At 42.8% G+C, this 15241-nt stretch overlaps 1 protein-coding gene across 6 annotated transcripts in view; it reads right to left on the bottom strand.

Annotated features, from left to right (window-relative positions):
- FARP1 (FERM, ARH/RhoGEF and pleckstrin domain protein 1) overlaps positions 1–12470 on the bottom strand; it is a 343029-nt gene extending 330559 nt beyond the window's left edge. For 3 of the 6 annotated variants that reach the window (XM_073348154.2, XM_073348112.2, XM_073348123.2), the window contains exon 1: positions 11919–12467. The gene's annotated coding sequence lies outside the window, so the exon portion shown is untranslated. Of the gene's footprint in view, positions 1–11918 lie in introns of all 6 variants that reach the window. The other 3 variants (XM_073348144.2, XM_073348134.2, XM_073348104.2) reach the window with 3 other exon arrangements.
- Between the last annotated feature and the right edge of the window lie 2771 nt (positions 12471–15241).

The following is a 15241-nucleotide window of genomic DNA, read 5'->3' as shown; positions in this document are numbered from 1 at the left end:
TGTGCTGATGATCTAGTTGCAATTACTTCCAACTGATCTGAGTTATTATTGTGCCCTCAAAGCTTTAAACCTCACAGAAAAAGGGTCATGCTTTACTGGAGGAAAACCAAAGAAAGAGTTGTGAAACTTGTCTTAAACTCATTCAAAAGTGACCAAACTAGCTTTTCTTTCTGACAGGTTCTTATTAAGTTTAGCTCTGAAGTCTACTACAGAAACACAGCTACTCTAGGATTTGTCAGCAACAAATGTGTTTGCACTTGGATGTAATCTGATCATTAGTTAAAACACACTAATTATAAATAATTACATCATGTTTTCTCTCATGCACAAACCAAAGACATGGGGGGTGGGGGGGAAAGAACTTGAGAGTGTTTCTTTTTTCTAGTTAGTATCATATAACCAAACTCTCATGCATTTTGTGTCCTGTAACTCACGCAATTAACTCAAAAATTAATCACTATTAAAAATATTAATCGTGATTCATCTCAGTTTTAATCACACTGTCAAACAATAGAATCCCAATTGAAATTTATTAAATATTTTTGGATGTTTTTCTACATTTTCAAATATACTGATTTCAATTACAACACAGAAACAAAGTATACAGTGCTCACTTTATATTATTTTTATTACAAATATTTACACTGTAAAAATGATCAACAAAAGAAACAGTATTTTTCAATTCACTTCATACAAGTACTATAGTGCAATCTCTTTATTGCGAAAGTGCAACTTACAAATGTAGATTTTTTTTGTTACATAACTGCACTCAAAAACAACACACTGTAAAACTTTAGAGCCTACAAGTCCACTCAGTCTGACTTCCTGTTCACCCAACGGCTAAAACAAACAAGTCTGTTTATATTTATGGGCGATAATGCTACCCGCTTCTTATTTACGTCACCAGAAAGTGAGAACAGGCGTTCGTATGGCACTTTTGTAGTCAGCATTGCAAGGTATTTACATATTTAGATATGCTAAACATTTGTATGCGCCCCCCCCATGCTTCTGCCACCATTCCAGAGGACATGCTTCCATGCTGATGATGCTCATTAAAAAAAATAATGCTTTAATTAAATTTGTGACTGAACTCCTTGGGGGACAATTGCATGTCTCCTGCTCTGTGTTTTACCTGCATTCTGCCATATATTTCATGTTATATGAGTCTCGGATGATGACCCTGCACATGTTCATTTTAAAAACAATTCTGCTGCAAATTGGACAAGACACAAAGAAGGTACCAATGGGAGATTTCTAAGGATAGATACAGCACTCGACCCAAGCTTTAAGTGTCTTCCAAAATCTGAGGGGGGTGAGGTGTGGTGAATGCTTTCAAAAGTCTTAAAAGAGCAACATTCCGATGCAGAAACTACAGAACCCGAACCACCAAAAAAGAAAAATCAATCTTCTGCTGGTGGCATCTGACTCAGATGATGGTAATGCAAATGCATTGGTCTGCACTGTTTTGAATGGTTTTGAATGGCAGAACTCATCTTCAGCATGGATGTATGTCATCTGGAACGGTGGTTGAAGCATGAAGGGACATATGAATCTTTAGCGCCTCTGGCAAGTAAATATCTTGCAACGCCAGCTACAACAGTGCCATGCGAATGCCAGTTGTCACTTTTAGGTGACACTGTAAACAAGAAGCAGGCAGCATTATCTCCTGCAAATGTAAAAAAACATTTGTCCGAGCAATTGGCTGTACAAGAAGTAGGACTGAGTGGAGTTGTAGGCTCTGAAGTTTTACATTGTTTTATTTTAGAATGCAGGTTTCTTTGTACATAATTCTACATTTGTAAGTTCAACTTTTATGCTAAAAAGATTGCACTACAGTACTTGTAATGAGGGAATTGAAAAATACTATTTCTTTTGGTTTTTTTACAGTACAAATATTTATAATCAAAAATAAATATTAACAGAGCACTGTACCACTTTGTATTCAGTATTGTAATTAAAATCAATATATTTGAATATGTAGAAAACATCCAAAAATATTTAAATAAACGTTATTCTATTATTGTTCAACAGCACAATTAATCGCCATTAATTTTTTAATTGCTTGACAGCCCTACCTGTAACAATTTCCAAGTAGAGCCAGATAATCATTTCATTGCATGGGACAGCACAAGAAAGCAAGTATTAAAAAATAAACTAGGATACACACCATAGTTCAAGGCAACTGCACCTGTATTTCTCCTCTACAGTCCCCCCTCAAGGGCACCCACTTTAGGCAGAGATATGCGTCTTCCTCCTTACTACTGCTTCCAGGCTGCATAGCTGGCTGCCTATACTGTGAATTCCCCAGCAAAACCATAGCACCTAAGCAGGCCTGCTTTACTTTTCCCCTTTAAGACAGTAAACAATTAAATTGCCACATTTAAGTTACCAGCCAGCTCTTTCTCAGAAAGCACATTGAATCTTAAGGTAAAAGCATTACAGAGCAAATATATTAAGAACAATTAATGAAGCTACACATGTGCTAATAAGCTTACCAGAGATCAACCTCAACAAGGGCTCTGACCAGTGAGCAGTCCTTCAAACCCTACTCCGGTGATTTTCCTTTGATTACCAGTTCATCACTCCTTAGGCTCAGAACAAGAACACTCATAAATCTGAGTCCCTTCTTTATACAGTATGTTTTTTTAAAAAACCTGTCCTCAGCAGAAAAAAGGTGCCTCTGTCAGGGTAAAGCTTCAAAAGGCTGAATTCTTGCATAACCAGAGTAGACACATTTACATACCTCTGTTCCTCGAGATCTCCTGGGAAATCAACTTCACTTTAAAAGTTCATTCTCATCTCAGCCCACTGTCTCAAATAGTCCTTTGAAACTCATAACACTTCCCAAGGTTTACATTAGTCATGTCTCCTAGACAAGTTACATACAATCCCACAATAACCCATAAACATTTGCATTTGAATACAATAAGCTCCTAAAATACTTAAATTTAATTCACTAAGGTTTGTTCAGGATATTGCAGGAAAGTTGCCATACCTGTCACAACATTTACTTTAATTCAGCTATACTTGTCCCTGCCTCACTGCAGGAGGCTGGATTAGATGACCTACCAAAGTCTCTTCCAGTCCTACATTTCTATGATTCTATATTCTACTAAGGGAAAACACAAAGTAGAAACTCTTAATTCCTTCCTGGAATTTTCCTGTAGGAAAATACAGGGAGTCCTTATAGATTTTCAAGTATCCTCTGAGTGTCTTTTTATTATACTAACTCTAATTAATTCTTCAGGTATTAATTTCATTAAGCTAAATTTAATTTTACCTTTAAAAAGACAGAACTATTCTTTTGACTATTTTTTCCTCCAACTTCTCCAATTCACCAGCATTAGAGGTGGCAAATCACACTTCCCTCAATAAGCAAGAATTGTATTCAGATCACGTATTTTAAAATTTACTGTCTCCTTCACCTGTATTGTGAGTCTGGCACATAGTTGTTGGGGGATGGATCTATTTATTTATTTAAAATCACACTAGTTTCCCTAAAAGATTTTTTTCTACCCAGAATTTTCTTTTTCATGGCCCACATCTAAAGCTGTAATTCTGATTTCTGAGAGTCAACAGTATTTAAATGTATGGAACTTTTTTTTTGAGAGAGAGAGAGAGAGAGAGAGCGCGCGCATGCTGTAGAGAAATATAATGTGCGTTGTTTCCTCGGCTATATAAATTTCTTATGATAGCTCTGAATATCCTTCAAGTTTACTTGAAAGAGAAACTGTCATACACTAAGACTAAAAACATCCTAGCAGACAAGACAAATTCTTGCAGATACTGTCCCTGGCTTAGAGATCAAGAGGTGTGCAGCTCTTCCAGCTATTTTTTTACATGACAGTGGAATGAAAATGTAGTCCTAATATTTTCTTCCATTAATAGTTTGTTCAATCATCTCACCCATTTCTTTGCGCACTTGAATTACTCGTTTCATTTTTTCCCATTTGGTCACTATTCTAGTTTCCTGACATTAAATTTTCTAGGGATTACTTTAAAGAGAGGTGTAGTCCCAAATAGCTCACTCTTTACAGCAGAAGAAAGGGCAATTCTAGAATTTAGGGACTGATCCAGCTCCCACTGCAGGCAACAGGAGACTTTCCCCGACAGCAAAAGGAGCTGGATCAAGCCCTGTGTGTTTGGTTTCAAGTGTTTTACATGAACGGGTGATGGCTGCTCTCTTGGTGACACATGGGGGTTTGAATCAGGGTCCTCCAGGGGTAAAAGCATGAACTATATTATATTCCCGCTGAATCAGCACAGAAGGGCTCCTGTAACATGCACTTACCAGGGGTTACATGTCCGAATTCTCCATTTTTGCTCTAAACTGAAGGAACAAGACAAAGCATCTTTGCCTCACTTGCAGAATAGGGAGGAATGATTCTGACCTCTTTTTCATACCCACACTCCTCCCATATGATTCTGGTAAACTATTTATATCCACTGTTTGAAATGCACAGCTAGTCCATACCTTAGTAAACAATTAGGTAAGATGTAACCTCACTCTGCTCCACCAAATATTTTCTCTGCATTCATAGAGATTGGAATAGCTTTATTTTATTTGTTTTTCCAAGCAGAAAACCACCATCAAGTATCAGCTGCTAGTTGTTCCTCCAAAACTTGTTTGACCCCTGGAGCCTCACTGCAGGCAGAAACATTTCTGGGTATTTTATCTAATGCCTTAGTATATATTCATGCTCTCTAAATTAAAGCAGGAATTACATACAATGCATTAAAAAATGAGGAGTACTAACAAATTTATTTGGGCATAAGCTTTTGTGGGCTAAAACCCACTTCATCGGATGCATGTAGTGGAAAATACAGCAAGTAGATAGACAGATATATACACACAGAGAGAACATGAGAAAATGGGTGCTGCCATACTAACTAAGGAGACTAATCAATTAAGGTGGGCTATTATCAGCAGCAGAAAAAAAAACTTTTGTAGTGATAATCAGGATGGCCCATTTCAAACAGTTGACAAGAAGGTGTGAGTAACAGCAGGGGAAAAATTAGCATGGGGAAATAGTTTTTACTGTGTGTAATGACCCATCCACTCCCTGTCTTTATTCAAGCCTAATTTAATGGTGTCCAGTTTGCAAATTAATTCCAATTCTGCAGTTTCTCATTGGAGTCTGTTTTTGAAGGTTTTTTTTGTTGGAGAATTGCGACTTTTAGGTCTGAAATTGAGTGACCAGGGAGGATGAAGTGTTCTCTGACTGGTTTTTGAATGTTATAAAATTCTTGACGTCTGATTTGTGTCCTTTTATTCTTTTGCATAGAGATTGTTCGGTTTGGCCAATGTACATGGCAGAGGGGCACTGCTGGCACACGATGATATATATCACATTGGTAGATGTGCAGGTGAACAAGCCTCTTACGGTGTGCCTGAGGTGATTAGTCAATCCCTCAGACAGAGACAAACACCTACAAGATCTCTATCAAGCATTCTTAAAACTACAATACCTACCTGCTGAAGTGAAGAAACAGATTGACAGAGCCAGAAGAATACCCAGAAGTTACCTGCCCCAGGACAGGCCCAACAAGGAAAGTAACAAAATGCCACTAGCCGTCACCTTCAGACCCCAACTAAAACCTCTCCAGCGCATCATCAAGGATCTACAACCTATCCTGAGGGACGTTCCCACACTCTCACAGATCCTGGGAGACAGGCCAGTCCTCACTAACAGACAGCCTCCCAACCTGAAGCAAATACTCACCAACAACCACATACCACACAAAAGAACCACTAACCCAGGAAGCTATCCTTGCAACAAAGCCAGTTGCCAACTCTGTCCACATATCTATTCAAGGACACCATCATAGGACCTAATCACATCAGCCACAGCATAAGAGGCTCGTTCACCTGCACATCTACCAATGTGATATGTGTCAGCAATGCCCCTCTGCCCTGTACATTGGCCAAACCGGACAATCTCTACGCAAAAGATGTAGACTAACACAGCTACCACTCTGAAATCTGATACAATGCATTGTCTTTTCTTAGTTTGGCTTCTGTCACTGGCCTTGTCTCCAGTAAGGAAATTAGTACAGAGGTAGTTACATCACTGTATTTAACCAGAACAAACCCTAGTGTGGATACAATGGTCTTGTGTAGCTTACTTTGGTACATTACCAGATTAAGCTGTACCAGTGCAGAAGGTCTAGGTGAGGGGTTTGCCCCCCTGTAATGGCACTGGGTGCAAAGTTCCTTAATGTCAACAAGGCCTTTCGTAGGGCTTCCTCTTCTGGCAAGCCTTTGTTAGTACTGGGTTCAGTTTCTTCTTAGAAAGAAAAACTAAATCATTTGGAAGTGAAATCTTACAGGTCTGAAGCCTTTCCTGCATAACCACATTACCACCTCTTAAGTTTTGATCAAATAGATTCCTTTTAGGTATTTTTCAGCTTGTGATTTATTTCTCAATTCAAATGTATTAATAAATGCAGAACAGCGAGTAGTGCTCTCTTGCAATGCCTTTTTTTTTTTTAAATAGTGGAATCACTTGACTATTCTCTTTCATTAGGCTAGCAGCCCACCTGCTTTGTCCCTTTGTTCTTAAAGCTGCTGTTGAGGCATTTTCAGGATATCCTCTGCTTGGTTCAAGAAATAGGATATTTAATGCTCCCCTTCCATTATTTAGCAGATAAACATTTTTCAGATCCTCCCTTTTATGTTCATTTTCTAGTTCTTTTCAGTTTTCCAGTATTACTTATTTTTCATAGCATTAAAAATTATACTAGACATTTCACAAAGGACATGAAGATGTCCCCAGCACTAAAACATTTACAATAAAAATTTTATACAACACACAAGTGAATGCCATTAAACTGTAGAGTTGCAGAAATGCAGGAAGATTAAAGTTATAGCAACACATGTATACATTCCAGTGGTTATGTTAATATGTATTATTTATATATTAAAAATATTTACTATAAATATTATTGATTCACTCATTGTAGACATCACAAGATTAATTTTCAGGCCACAAAATTACAAAGTTATATATCCTATTTTCAAGCTTCAAACTAAGACCAAAGAACCACGACTAAGGCCCTGCATCATGGAACGTGAGGACAATCTGAAGTGCCTGAACAGAGCCTGCTGGTTTCACTGGAGCTCCAAACACAACTATCTGTATACCAAAATGCTACACTTTGCAAGTTTGGGGTCTATGCTTGCAATTTCCAAACCCCACTACCCAACAATTAGTTAAGAAGTCAGTGCACAAACTGATATAAGGCAACTATATGAGAGAGAAGGGGATAGAAAACTGAAGAACCATCTAAAACCAGAGCTTTTCCGTTTTTTCCCCTTCTTGACAACATCCACATAAACTTTTTTTGGGTGTGCGGGGGGGAGGGGAAGACACAAATTGGAGCCTAGGCTTCACATTTTCCTTTTGTTTAAAAGGAAAGTGTAAAGGAGACCAGTGCATTATGGAAAATTCTGTTCAATATTCTTATCACTCTTCTTTCTTACATTGTTTGCGATCTAAACTCTCCGCAGAATGGAATAAGGTAAATCATTAGCGATGGCATTTTCCATTAATTTAATTTTACATTGAAACCCTGACATACCAACTCATGTTGTTATTTGTTTGTTTTCCATATAATGTTTTGGGATGAATTAAGTTAATTATCAGCATGTTATCTTTCTGGTTTTCTGTTTTAAAATGCTGTTAAACATAATTTTTTCCACTTATACTTTGTGCAAAACGAACAGGGTACATACATAATTTAGGATGTATACTCCTTGACTAAAGGCCATGACTTCCCCTGTTCGTACATCACAGAGTACACAGACTGGGTTTTGTAAATCATGGTATCATTTCTAGCACTGTTAGATTGTGAAGAATATCTCAAATTAAAACAGTCTGAATGCCAACAAGGCTTATTCGTTAATGACAATGCTCATATGACAAATCTGCTGCAAGATTTTTACAGTAATACCTTGTGACTGAAGAATTATTATTGGGAGTCTATTACAAACTATCTGTTCATTCTGAAAAAGCTCAACATGGATTGTGCAACATTTCCTTTTTACTTCTATGTTATCAGCCAGTGAGAGCATGAGCCTGAAAGGGCAATTCAAAAATTAAAGCAAGACATTAGAAACATGGGCATAGTCTTCGCTCTTAGTGCTCTGTCATTATGGTAATTTCAGTGAGCCTCCACACATTTATTTTGGCCTCAAAGCAAAGTCAACGGAATATGCAGAGGAAAAATGAGAATGAACTCATCATTAAAGTTTCTGCCCATTTTTGCACAGTTGTACTAAATAATCACCATTTCACTTGCAACTATTCCTGAAGACCAGTGATATAATAAATCAGAAAATACAAACTCTGCAAAAATCTATCCAAAATATACATTTGTTTTAGATTTCAAAACTCAAGGATTTTCATTTGGTTCATTCCATTCTATATATCATAGTTATCTACAGACAACACTGATTTTATTTTATAGAATTCACTGACAGTCATTTTCAAAAGTTTAAGCAACCACAACTCCAAATGAAGGCAATAAAAGCAGAGGCAGCACCTCTGAAAAAATCAAGCCCTTTAACTTTATTTAGCTAGCTATCACACAAGACAGATGTTTTTCTCTTCCCAAAGCCCTTTTTTCAGGCTAAAAGATTAAAACAACTTTTCATTTCTGGTTTCAGACAATGCTTAGTTTTAAACTTTACTTCCTAAATTCCCTAAACAAGCATATCATGTTTTCATTTTCATAACCTTTAATCACAGATGCTGGAACTAGAGATGCTGGGGGTGCAGCAGAACACCATGGTTTGAAGTGGTTTCCATTATATACAGGGTTTACAGTTTTGTTCAATCGTTTTCAGCACCCCCACTATAAAATTTGTTCCAGCACCTCTGCTTTTAACCAGCTTGACTTCATTACAGCCAAGGTCTAAATTCCCATATGCAGTGGACCCTTGCCCCCATACACATTAAATGAAGAGACTGACCTAACTGACTAATTCATCTGCATTTCCATGGGCCAAACAATGACATTTTGCACAAATTTAAAGCTGACTGAGCCTGATGACCTTTATAAGCACCAGTAATTAGTCCCTCATTGGCTTCTTCACTACCAGAAAAGTGAACTTCTCCTTCAGCCCAACCTTAATTCAATAGTCAAACTTTAAATGTCAGAATCTAGTAAACACCCACAAACCCTTAAAACTATAAACCTTGACCTTTCAGTGAACTAAATCTACCATATTACCAAAACTTATTTCTGACCTTAAGATTTGTGTTTGGATAATGCCAGGCCCAAGATAATATAGAATTGCTAACTGTCTTGATTTCCAAAATGAAAGAATGATTTTATTTGTAAAGTAAAATTAATCTGACCTAACATCAGGGTTGGGAGGAAATTTTACTTGGTACACTAAAACTGTCTTATTAATATCTTTGTAAACCTACTATTGCATTAAGGAAAAAATCTTGTTCACTATCATTTCTAATTGGTATTCTATTCTTTGGACATTTATCAATTACAAACTGTCATAAGAGCTTGGTTACTAGTAGCTGGTTTTAAAAAGGTACGTTATTCATTGTGTAACTTTTATGTCAACTTCAAAAGGGACATTTTAAACTTGAAATGAAGTAATTTAAAAATAGTTTATAGTGCTATCCCTCATTCCCCTACCAATTTTTGTGGTTTTAAAGTCACATACTCCTGTTGTTTATGTGGGTCACTATCTTTCCATTATAATAATACTCGGTGTTACTTGTAACAATACTAGATAATAAAAGTTTCTTATTTCTGTCAAAAGACCTAAACTTAAGTGTGAAAGACAGGAGCTAAAAAGATATTTGGACAGAGTGCTGAAACTTTCAGATACAGTCTGTCTCTCCTAGGACATTAATCACGTACTTTTAACATGTTCTTTAATAACTTCCACTAAACCTTTTGCTACTTATCAAAAGACCCTTTTAAAAAAAGGCTATTTTCCACATCCCATCATGCAATTCTCCTATCTGATCCTGCAGTAAAGGTATAATTGAGAATTTAATTCATAAACACAAGGCAAAAATATTAAACAAGATAGTAACAGAGTATAGGTAAAGTAGGTCTCATTCAGAACAAGAGAAGAGATTGCTATTTGATAAGGGGACAGAAGAAAGTGAGGTTACCTAACAGCCTGGTCCCCAAATACCCACACCTGGAAATGAGGTTCAGTCCACAGAAACCACAAAACCCAGCATGCAATGCTCCACCTTGGTCAGCGCAAACAACTAACCTGCTTCACCTTAGTTCAATTTGGGTGAGGACTTCAAGATTCTGTCATATGGCCAATGTAGCCCACAGCTGAACATATTTTGTATAATCTGACCAATTATAAAACAAAGTATCCTCCACATCTCATCTGAATACTGAAATGTTGAAGAAAGCTTCATTAGAACAAACAGATTTACTAAAACATATTTTTTAGGGTTTTTTTTTTCAAAGATGTAGTCTAAGAATTGTATTTTGGTTGGATTAACTCCAATATCAACTGCTTCCTGTAAAAATAAATTGGAAGCAATACAAGGAGAAAAACTCTGCATACCTAAGAGATAAAAATAATAATGTAACAGCTGAGTGATACTGTTCCCTAAACAGTTATCTTTTCATCCCCTAGGGACTAATCTACTTGAAGGCAAGTCTGTAAAGAGACCATAACTGAAAAACACTAAACATTCCATTTATTTTATTTCAGCAATAAAACAGCCAAGTACTACACAGCTCCTAAGTTTGTTTTGTTGTTGTTTTTAAAACAACCATAAAAATTAAACCCTATTGCTCACAAATTACAGTTTGAAGAACCTAAATTTTTTATTAACATAAGAAACTAAACGCTGCTCATATGGAAATGAGCTCCTTTTACTTAAACCTTCCTTGGACAGTTAACGCACTATTAACATTGTTCAGAAACAGTGCAGAACAATAAACTTCATCTCTAATTTTGAAACTGGCAGAACTTCTGGCTATAAATATATATATTCCCCAGAGCTAGAGGGAAAGGAGGCCGCTGAAGTCACCACATATTTTAGTGCTATCTGCAGGTGACCATTTTGCCTTTTACCATACATGAGATTACCTGCACTTCTGTTATGCGTTTGCTCAAGAAGACATATGGGAGCGGGGAACCGGAGGGTGAACACACTACACTAGATACTGGGTGAATGTCAAGCCTGCTTTAACACACACACGCACACCCCAGTCCCAGGCATGGCCATCAATGGCTGGATGTGCAGATGCATGACAGGCGGCGACGCCTATCACACCGAGGATTTGGGAAGGGGGTGGGAAGGCCTTTCAATAAAGACACCAAAGCGCCTTACTCCCCCAGGGAGCCTCCCTACCCGGGTCGCGCTGCTCCCGGAGCGGGGCTCTGCACGCGCCCCTCTCACGGTCAATGGTCTACGTGAGCGCGGCTCTGCCCCCGTCGGTCCCACCCCCTGCTCAGCCCGACCCCCGAGCACATCCCGCCAGGCTAGCAGCAGCTCCGCACCCGCTCCGGGGCAAGGGGCGGGGTCTCCAAAGGGCCCCCGCATCCCGAGGCTGCAGCCACGGGGGGTGGCCGCCACGCAGAGCCCCGGGCAGCCGCCCCCTCCTCCCACGAGCAACTTCCCGCGCAGCGGGGAGCAACCAAAAGGCACCAACTTCTGCTCCGGCCGCAGCCCGGCGCTGAGCAACTGTGCGCCGGCGGGGCCCCCGGCGGATCGCAGGGGCTGCGTCTCTCCCCCGCGGCCAGCGCCCCGCTGCAGGCACCGGCTAGGGCGAGGAGACTCTTTCCACCCACCCGGCTACGGTCGGTCCTCACACCCGCAGGGGCGCAGCCCGCCCGCCGCCGGGGCCGCTCGGTGCAGTCACCTCCCCCCACCCCCCCCGCAGCCCATTGTTCCCCGGGCGGCTCTCACCGTGCGCGGCGCTGGGGCTGCTCGGCTCCCGCTCGCTAGGCTCCCTCTGGCTGGCGCAGGAGGAGTCGGGCTCGGCCGCCGGAGGTCCGAGCCATTAAAGGCTCCGCGGGGGGGAGGCGGCGGGGCAGCAGTGGGGCAGCTGGAGCAGGGGCGCCATGTCCGCCTGGCTGGCTCGGCGCTGAGAGGGCGGCGGCGGCGGCTGGGCGCGGGGGAGAGGGAGGGACCGGAGCCCCGCTGCCTCCTGCAGACCGGGGGAGCGGGAACTGGACGCCGCTCGCTGCTGCTGCCGCCGCCGCCCCTCCCCTACACCTGCCCCCTCCCGGAGGGGGACGTGGAGAGAGGGGGGAGGAGGAGGCGGCGGCCGAGAGCCCCCCCCAGCGTTCAGCAGCGCGCCCTGCCTGCCACGGCCGCTCTTCTCCGCCCCTGGCGCGGCAGCCCGGGGCCCGCAGCGCCCGGCGAAGGGGACTCGTGCCGCCCGGCGGCAGGGAGAGGCCAGTTGCCTCTTGCCGCCCCAGGGGGCGGCGGCGCCTGCCCGTTGTTGGCGGGCTGGTTCCTGAGCAGCTGGGCGCTCTAGGGTCCGAAGTGTCCGTCTCCTCTCAGCCCTCCCCGGGCATCCAAGGGGGTGGGGAAGGCTCCCGGCTCCGTGCCCGCGTTGGCTCTGTGCCCTCCCCCCCGCGCCCTGGAGAAGGAGGTAGCAGAGAAGGGGTTAAATGGGGATTAACTCCGGGGCGCGGTAACAAAGAGCCGGTAACACGGGAGAGGCGGTGTGAATGGAAGGACTGGGGCGGGTAACAAAGCAGGTTTCCAAGCCATCCCCTGCCTGCAAGGAAAGCACTTTTTAAGGGAGGCAGGGGTTGGTCCGCGAGTGAGGGCTCTGGGGGGTGATTGTCACGGAGCCATCTCTGAAAATATTTAGCTCCTTTAGAAGAATATTGATTTAGGCACCTGCGGGTTTGAGCATTTGCCAGCCTTTTCAGATTGTTGATCAAGAATAGCTACAAAAATCGGGGCCCCAATATGTAAGGGCTAGTGTGCTAGGTAGGAGATCCAGGCGCATCTGCTCAGAACAGGGGCTGAGGTTTGCTAAGGCAGAACAGAAAAGGAGCACTTGGGGCACCTTAGAGACTAAGGTAAGGTGAGCTACGGGGGGGGGGGGGGAGAGAATAATAGCTCACCTTACCTGCTCACTCTCCTTACAGTGTGTATAGTAACACCTATTGTTTCATGTTCTCTGTGTATATAAATCTCCCCACTGTATTTTCCACTGTATGCATCCGATGAAGTGAGCCGTAGCTCACGAAAGCTCATGCTCAAATAAATTGGTTAGTCTCTAAGGTGCCCCAAGTCCTCCTTTTCTTTTTTGCGGATACAGAGTAACAGGGCTGCTACTCTGAAATAAGGCAGAACAGTTGCCCATTGCCTGGAGTGGGGCCCAGGAACCATCCTCCAGAGCAAACCCTACAGCCTGTTCAAAATAGATACTCCAGTTCCTGGTGACTCCCTTAATATATTGTTTCAGTAGATCCATGCAAATCTAGGAACCCATTAAAAGCACTAGCTTTTAACACTGAAAGAAGGCCACACACTGCAATGCATGAACAGATAAATGCCAAATTTATCAAGAGGCATGGCCCCACTCTATCATTCCCTAAATGCCTGTCCAGATTAGTCAGAGGCTTCAAAGAAACAGAAGAGGATGGATGTAGGGGTAATATACTGACATTTTCCATTGGCTGGTAAGTAACCTACTTTTTCTCCCTCATTAAATAACTTAAACAGATCACTAATTCTATAGACCTAACAAGTAGTAATAATCTCCACTTAAATGGGGATTCAGAGCTCTCCCAAAGAGGCCTCCAGTCTAGCTACTGACTTGTGAGGGGAATGTTAGTACATTATTATACATATTTTAGAAAGGGAGTAAATACACAAAAGATCCCTATCTCTGGTTGAAAGGGATGTTAAGGCTATGTGCTACCTGCCTGCAAATAGTAGTTCTTAATATAGAGAACACAATCCATTTAAATGGCCTCGGCCCTGAGGTGGATTTTACAGATTCCAAGGTCAGAAGTCTGACCTCTTGTCTACCACAGGTCATTTACTTTCCCAAAATAATTCCTCGAGTATGTATTTTAGAGAAAAATCCAACCTTGATTTAAAAATAGTCAATGATGGAGAATCCATCATGACCTATGGTAAATTGTTTCAATGGTTAATTAATCTCACCCTTAGATTGCTCTTATCACTGACCTGTCCTCTTCATTATTTACTACTCCTCCAGTTTGTGTGCAATCTGCAAACTTTTATCAGGGATCATTTTATATTTTCTTCTAAATCAGCATTTCTCAAACTGGGGTCCATGAGGGTACTCCAGAGGGTCCACAAGTCATGTCTGAGCCCGCCGTCCCCACTGATCAACTCCTCCTTCCTCCCAGTGCCTCCTGCATGCTGTAGAACAGCTGTTCAGTGGCATGCAGAAGGAGCTTGGAGGAAGGAGGAGGAGCGGGGATGGGGCATGCTCAGGGGAGGGGGTGGAAAGAGGCAGGGAAGAGGAGGGGCAGGGGCAAAAAGTGGTGGGGATGGGGGTGGGTCAGGGACATAGCCTGGGTGGGCCGTGGCCAACTCACTTAGCATCCAGGCCCAGCCCTGGCTCTGCTCTGGCCCCAGCGCTTGCTCCAGAGAGTGGGGTCAGGGTGCGGGAGCTTGCTCCACCCACCTGGTGCTTCTTCTGGGGCCAGGTGGGAGGAGCAGGGCAAACCCCCGCACCCCGACTGGAGCAGCAGGCAGGCGGAGTAGGGCAAGCTCCTGTGTCCTGACCCCACTCCCAGGCTGGAGTGCTGGTGGGGTGGGTGCAGTGGAGCAAGCCCCTGCACTTCCACTCCACACCCCAGCAGGAGCGTTGGGCAGAGAGGGTGGGGGCATGGGAGCACCCATTTTTCCTGAGCCCCAGGTTGCCCCAGTGGCTAATTCTTCACTGGGAGAAGGGCAGCCAGCGGTAATAGAGGAGATCTTAAAAAAAGGTAGGCCCGGCACCTGTGGGACCCGGGCTCGGCGTGGGGCAGTGGGACCTGAAAGGAAGCCAGGAGCCATGCGTGCTGGAGAGCAGCATCTCCTTCCAGAGCCAGGTGTATGCCCAGGGTCCTAGAGAGCCTCTGGCCAGAGGGTCCATCCATTGCTCACCCCAAGACCAGCTACAGGGGATGGAGGCACCCCCATCCCTCCAGCCCCCCATAATTACCTGCCCACCCGAAGTCAGAGCCCACCCAAATATCCCATGCTGGCTATGCCACTGGGGTGGGGCCTTGGGGAAGTGGAGGCAGGGG

Source organism: Lepidochelys kempii, chromosome 1 (assembly GCF_965140285.1).
Source record: "Lepidochelys kempii isolate rLepKem1 chromosome 1, rLepKem1.hap1, whole genome shotgun sequence".
NCBI lineage: Eukaryota > Metazoa > Chordata > Testudines > Cheloniidae > Lepidochelys > Lepidochelys kempii.
The sequence above is the reverse complement of the archived record's forward strand: the minus strand, read 5'-3'. Positions and strand labels throughout refer to the sequence as shown.